Raw genomic sequence first — 8,015 nt, forward strand, 5'->3', positions numbered from 1 at the left:
CCCCCTGCCCTTGACAGTCCTCTAGCCTCCCCTATCCCCCAGTGTCTTATGTCCATTGGTTATGCTTATATGCATGCATACAAGTCCTTTGGTTGATCTCTTACCCCCTCCCTCCTGCCCCCCAACCCTCCCCGGCCTTCCCGCTGCAGTTTGACAATTGGTCTGAAGCAGCTCTGCCTCTGTATCTATTATTGTTCAAAAGTTTATAATGGGCCGAAACCGGTTTGGCTCAGTGGATAGAGCGTCGGCCTGCGGACTGAGGGGTCCCAGGTTCGATTCCGGTCAAGGGCATGTACCTGGGTTGCGGGCACATCCCCAGTGGGAGATGTGCAGGAGGCAGCTGATCGATGTTTCTCTCTCATCGATGTTTCTAACTCTCTATCTCTCTCCCTTCCTCTCTGTAAAAAATCAATAAAATATATTTAAAAAAAAAAAGTTTATAATGGTCTCTATTATCCATGAATGAGTGAGATCACGTGGTATTTTTCTTTCATTGACGTCTGATCTTGAAAGAAGGCGGCGTCTGCAACAGAATGTATCAGAAGAGCAGCTACTGGAAAAACGTCGCTCTAAAGCTGAAAAACAGAGGCATCTTCAACAGAAAATGTCTAAAGACAAACGTGCCTTTGAAGTTGAAAGAAGGCGGTGGCGACGACAGAATATGTCTAGAGAACAGTCAACAGCAAGTACTACCAATACCGGTAGGAACTCCCTTTTCAGTGAAAATGGAGTACATGACGATGCAATTCTTGAACATAGCTGTGGTGGAATGACTGTTCGATGTGAATTTTGCCTATCCCTAAATTTCTCAGATGAAAAACCATCCGATGGGAAATTTACTCGATGTTGTAGCAAAGGGAAAGTCTGTCCAAATGATATACATTTTCCAGATTACCTGTCATATTTAAAAAGATTAATGACAAACGAAGATTCTGACAGTAAAAATTTCATGGAAAATATTTGTTCTGTCAATAGTTCTTTTGTTTTTGCTTCCATGGGTGCAAATATTTCATCGCCATCAGGATATGGGCCATACTGTTTTAGAATACACGGGCAAGTTTATCACTGTACTGGAACTTTACATCCTTTGGATGGTTTTTCTCAGAAGTGTGCTGAGCTCTATATTTTGGATACAGCTGAAGCTACAAGTAAAAGATTAGCAATGCCAGAAAACCAGGGCTGCTCAGAAAGACTCATGATCAACATCAACAACCTCATGCATGAAATCAATGAATTAACAAAATCGTACAAGATGCTACATGAGGTAGAAAAGGAAGCCCAATCTGAAGCAGCAGCAAAAGGTACTGCTCCCACAGAGGTAACAGTGGCAATTAAATATGATCGCAACAGTGACCCAGGTAGATATAATTCTCCCCGTGTAACCAAAGTTGCTGTCATATTCAGAAACAAAGATGGAGAACCTCCTTTTGAAAGGGACTTGCTCATTCATTGTAAACCAGATCCCAATAATCCAAATGCCACAAAAATGAAACAAATCAATATCCTGTTTTCTACATTAGATGCAATGATGTATCCTATTCTTTTTCCACATGGTGAAAAAGGCTGGGGAACAGATATTGCATTGAGACTCAGAGACAACAATGTAATCAAAAATAATACTAGACAAAATATAAGGACACGAGTCACACAAATGCAGTATTATGGATTTCATCTCTCTGTGCAGGACATGTTCAATCCTATTTTAAATGCAGGAAAATTAACTCAGCAGTTTATTGTGGATTCTTATACAAAAATGGAGGCCAATCAGATAAATTTCAATAAAGCAAACAGATCTAAGTTGAGAGTTGAAAAATATAGTGGTTTGATGGATTATCTCAAATCTAGATCTGAAAATGACAATGTGCCGATTGGTAAAATGATAATACTTCCATCATCTTTTGAGGGTAGTCCCAGAAATATGCAGCAGCAATATCAGGATGCTATGGCAATTGTAACGAAGTATGGCAAGCCCGATTAATTCATAACCATGACATGTAAACCCAAATGGGCAGATTTTACAAACAATTTACAATGTTGGCAAAAAGTTGAAAACAGACCTGACTTGGTAGGCAGAGTTTTAATATTAAGCTGAACGCTCTTTTAAATGATATATGTAAATTCCACTTATTTGGCAAAATAATAGCTAAGATTCATTTCATTGAATTTCAGAAATGCAGACTGCCTCACACTCACATATTATTGATATTAGATAATGAGTCCAAATTACGTTCAGAAGATGACATTGACCGTATAGTTAAGGCAGAAATTCCAGATGAGAACCAGTGTCCTAGACTTTTTCAAATTATAAAATCAAATATGGTACATGGACCATGTGGAATGCAAAATCCCAGTAGTCCATGTATGGAAAATGGAAAATGTTCAAAGGGATATCCGAAAGAATTTCAAAATGTGACCATTGGAAATATAGATGGATATCCCAAAGACAAATGAAGATCTGGTAGCACCATTTCTATTGGAAATAAAATTGTTGATAATACTTGGATTGTCCCTTATAACCCGTATTCGTGCCTCAAATATAACTGTCATATAAATGTTGAAGTCTGTGCATCAATCAGAAGTGTCAAATATCTATTTAAATACATCTATAAAGGGCATGACTGTGCAAATATTCAAATTTCTGAAAAAAATATTATCAATCATGATGAAGTACAGGACTTCAGTGACTCCAGGTATGTGAGCCCTCCTGAGGCTGTTTGGAGACTTTTTGGAATGCGAATGCATGACCAATCTCATGTAATCACAAGATTAGCTATTCATTTGCCAAATGATCAGAATTTATATATTCATGCAGATGATTTTGCTGAAGTTTCAGATAGGGCTAAAAGGCATAACTCAACTTTGATGGCTTTGTTCTTATTGAATAGAGAAGACTCTAATGCACGTAATTATTATTATTGGGAGATTCCACAGCATTATGTGTTTACTAATTCTTTGTGGAAAAATGCCAAAAGGGTGGGAATAAAGTATTAGGTAGACTGTTCACTGTGAGCTTTAGAGAACCAGAACGATATTACCTTAGACTTTTGCTTCTGCATGTAAAAGGTGTGGTAAGTTTTGAGGATCTGCGAACTGTAGGAGGTGTCACTTATGATACATTTTGTGAAGCTGCTAACCACTGGGGATTATTACTTGATGTTACTATCTGGAAAGATACGATTGACGATGCAATCATCCTTAATATGCCCAAACAACTAGAACAACTTTTTGCATATATTTGTGTGTTTGGATATCCTTCTGCTGCAGACAAATTATGGGATGAGAATAAATCTACTTTTATTGAATATTTCTGTTGGAAATTACACCGAAGAGAAGGTGCCTGTGCAAACTGTGAAACGCATGCCCTTAACGAAATTCAGGAGGTATTCACATTGCATGGAATGAAATGTTCACATTTCAAACTTCCAGACTATCCTTTATTAACGAATTCAAATGCATGTGATAAATTGTATGAGCAACAAAGGGCAGAGGTTTTGATAAATTCTCTGAATGATGAACAGTTGGCAGCCTTTCAGACTATAACTGCAGCCATCGAGATCAAACTGTACACCCCAAATGTTTTTCCTTGGATGGTCCAGGTGGTAGTGGAAAAACACATCTGTATAAAGTTTTAACACATTATATTAGAGGTCCTGGTGGTACTGTTTTACCCACAGCATCTACAGGAATTGCTGCAAATTTACTTCTTGGTGGAAGAACCTTTCATTCCCAATATAAATTACCAATTCCATTAAATGAAACTTCAATTTCTAGACTCGATATAAAGAGCAAAGTTGCTAAAACTATTAAAAAGGCCCAACTTCTCATTATTGATGAATGCACCATGGCATCCAGTCATGCTATAAACGCAATAGATAAATTACTAAGAGAAATTATGAATTTGAATGTTGCATTTGGTGGGAAAGTTCTTCTTCTTGGAGGGGATTTTCGACAATGTCTCAGTATTGTACCACATGCTATGTGATCAGCCATAGTACAAACGAGTTTAAAGTACTGCAATGTTTGGGGATGTTTCAGAAAGTTGTCTCTTACAATAAATATGAGATCAGAGGATTCTGCTTATAGTGAATGGTTAGTAAAACTTGGGGATGACAAACTTGATAGCAGTTTTCATTTAGGAATGGATATTTTTTTTTTCTTTTTTTTAAAAATATATTTTATTGATTTTTTACAGAGAGGAAGGGAGAGAGATAGAGAGTCAGAAACATCGATGAGAGAGAAACATCGATCAGCCGCCTCCTGCACATCTCCCACTGGGGATATGCCCCGCAACCCAGGTACATGCCCAGGTACATGCCCTTGACCGGAATCGAACCCGGGACCTTCCAGTCCGCAGGCCGACGCTCTATCCACTGAGCCAAACCGGTTTCGGCAGGAATGGATATTATTGAAATTCCCCCATGAAATGATTTGTAACGGATCTATTATTGAAGCCACCTTTGGAAATAGTATATCTATAGATAATATTAAAAAAATATCTAAATGTGCAATTCTTTGTCCAAAAAATGAGCATGTTCAAAACTTAAATGAAGAAATTTTGGATATACTTGATGGAGAGTTTCACACATATTTGAGTGATGATTCCATTGAATCAAAAGATGATGCTGAAAAGGAAACTTTTCCCATCAAATTTCTCAATAGTATTACTCCTTCGGGAATGCCATGTCATAAATTAAAATTTAAAGTGAGTACAATCATCATGCTATTGAGAAATCTCAATAGTAAATGGGGTCTTTGTAATGGTACCAGATTTATTATCAAAAGATTACTATCTAACATTATCGAAGCTGAAGTATTAACCGGATCTGCAGAAGGAGAGGTTGTTCTGATTCCAAAAATTGATTTGTCCCCATCTGACACTGGAATCCCATTTAAATTGATTCGATGACAGTTTCCTGTGATGCCAGCATTTGCGATGACAAGGACAAACTCTAGACAGAGTAGGAATATTCCTACCTGAACCCGTTTTCACACATGGTCAGTTATATGTTGCTTTCTCTCGAGTTCGAAGAGCGTGTGATGTTAAAGTTAAAGTTGTAAATACTTTATCCCAAGGGAAATTAGTCAAGCACTCTGAAAATGTTTTTACTCTTAATGTGGTATATAGGGAGATATTAGAATAAGTTTAATCACATTATCAGTCATTATTTTCATCAGTGTTGTTTTTATATCATGAGTTTCTTGTTGTTATATCATTTTATTATTGTTTATTTATTAAACAAAGAACCTTGTGGTTCTTCTCCACTAGAGAAAGGGCAAATAGCAATTGTGGGAAACTGTTTATTGCCTTCACTATCTGATAAGCATAGACAGAGAACTCCCCGAAACCCCCCCCCCCCCAAGGCTGGGTGCCTTTGAAGCCCTAGCAAAGGTCAGACATAGGCGCCACCTCTGTTTGTCCAGACAGTGATAGCTGAAACTACTCCCCCATTTATTATTATGTAAATCCTTGCTGATGGGCTAGTCTGCTTTTTACTAGGGGGTCACCTGCCTAAGGGCTATGCTATGGGTGCATCCCAGATCAATAAAAGCTTGGTGAGGCCTGAGCACAGAGGAAGTCCTTTGGGACTTGCCGCCTGGTCCCCCAATACTGCAAAATTATCTCGTGTCTTTTTCTCTCATTTGTTGTGCGGCTCCTCTTTCAGATACCGAACCCTACTCCACGCAGAACGTGGAGGGAGTCTTACTCGACAAGCAATATTAAAATATTTCCTCTAATTAATTCCCTTTCAATGTGCACAAATTTCGTGCACCAGGCCACTAGTATTTAATAATAATCAATGGGAAAAATATCCTCAGGTGAGAATTAACAACAGCAACAAAAAATGGATAGGTAAAGCATTACCTGACAAGGAAAGAAAAATAAATATATATCCAAAAACATTGTCCATGCATTCTTTTCTTTCTTTATTGATTAAGGTATTACATATGCATTCTTATCTCCCCATTGCTCCTCCCATCCCCCAATCATGTCCTCACCCAGCTGTTTTCTGTGTCCATTGGTTAGGCATATATCCATGCACACAAGTCCTTTAATCTCTCCCCCTTACTGCCACCCTCCCCTACGTTCCCTATGAGGTTTGATGGTCTGATCGATGTTTCTCTGTCTCTGAATCTGTTTTTGTTCATCAGTTTATGTTGTTCATTTTATTCCATAAATGAATGAGATCATGTAATATTTATCTTTCTCTGACTGGCTTATTTTACTTAACATAATGCTCTCCAGTTCCATCCATGCTGTTACAAAGTGTAAGAATTCCTTGTTTGTTTGTTTTCTGCATCTTAGTATTCCATTGTGTAGGTGTACTACTGTTTTTAAATCCACTCATCTGCTGATTGACACTTAGGCTGTTTCCAAATCTTAGCTATGGTGAATTGTGCTGCTATGAACATAAGGGTGAATATATCCTTTCTGATTGGTGTTTCTAGTTTCTTGGGATATATTCCTAGAACTGGGATCACTAGGTCAAATAGGAGTTCCATCTTTAGTTTTTTGAGGACACTCCATACTGTTCTCCACACGGACTGGACCAGTCTGCAATTCCACCAGCAGTGCACAGGGGTTCCTTTTTCTCCGCATCCTCGCCAGCACTTGTACTTTGTTGATTTGTTGATGATAGCCATTCTGACAGGTGTGAGATGGTACCGCATTGTCGTTTTGATTTGCATCTCTCAGATGATTAGAGACTTTGAGCATGTTTTTATATGTCTCTTTGCGTTCCTTATGTCCTCTTTGGAAAATTATCTATTTAGGTCCCTTGCCCATTTTTTGATTGGGTTGTTTATCTTCCTTTTGTTAAGTTGTTCCTGTTCTTAGGGGAAATGTTGTAGATTAAACCCTTATTGGTGATAGCATTACCAAATATGTTCTCCCATGCAGTGGGCTTTCTTGTTATTTTGTTGATGGTTTCTTTTTCTGTGCAAAAGCTTTTTATTTTGATGTAGTCCCATTTGTTTTTCTCTTTAGTTTCCATTGCCCTAGGAGTGGTATCGGTGAAGAAAGTGCTTCGGCATATGTCTGAGATTTTGCTACCTTTGGATTCCTCTAGTATTTTTACGGTTTCCCATCTTATGTTTAAGTCCTTTATTTATTTTGATATTATTTTTGTGTATGGTGTAAGTTGGTGGTCTAGTTTCATTTTTTGCATGTATCTGTCCAATTTTCCCAACAACATTTATTGAAAAAAGTCTTGACACCATTGTATGTTCTTGCCTACTTTGTCAAATATTAATTAACCATAGTGTTTTGGGTTGATTTCTGGGTTCTCTATTCAATTCCATTGATCTATACGTCTCTTCTTGTGCCAGTACCAGGCTGTTTTGAGAACAGTGGGTTTGTAATACAGCTTAAGATCTGGTATTGACATCCCTCCTACTTTGTTCTTCTTTCTCAGGGTTGCAGCAGATATACGGGGTCTTTTTTATTCCAGATTAATTTTTGGAGAGTTTGTTCTAGTTCTGTGAAATATGCCATTGGTATTTTAATGGAGAATGCATTGAATCTACAGATTGATTTGGGTAGCATGGACATTTTAATGATGTTGAGTCTACCAAGCCATGAATACGGTATGTTCTTCCTTGTGTTTATGTCTTCCTGTATCTCCTTGTTCAGTGTCCTGTAGTTTTCTGCATACAGGACTTTTACCTCCTTAGTTAAGTTTATTCCTAGGTATCTTAATTTTTTTGGTGCAATGGTAAATAGGATTGTTTTTCTAGTCTCTCTTTCTGTAAGTTCACTATTGGTGTATAGAAATGCCATAGATTTTTTAGTGTTAATTTTGTATCTTGCTGCATTGCTGAATTCATTTATTAAGTCTAATAATTTTTTATGGAGTCTTTAGGGTTGTCTATGTACAGTATCATGTCATCTGGGAATAAGGACAGCTTCACTTCCACTTTTCCAATTAGGATGCCTTTTATTTCTTCTTCTTGCCTGATTGCAATGGCTAGTACTTCCAGTACTATGTCAAACAAGAGTGGTAAAAATGGGCATCCTG

This window comes from Myotis daubentonii, chromosome 1, assembly GCF_963259705.1.
Source record: "Myotis daubentonii chromosome 1, mMyoDau2.1, whole genome shotgun sequence".
Lineage (NCBI taxonomy): Eukaryota > Metazoa > Chordata > Mammalia > Chiroptera > Vespertilionidae > Myotis > Myotis daubentonii.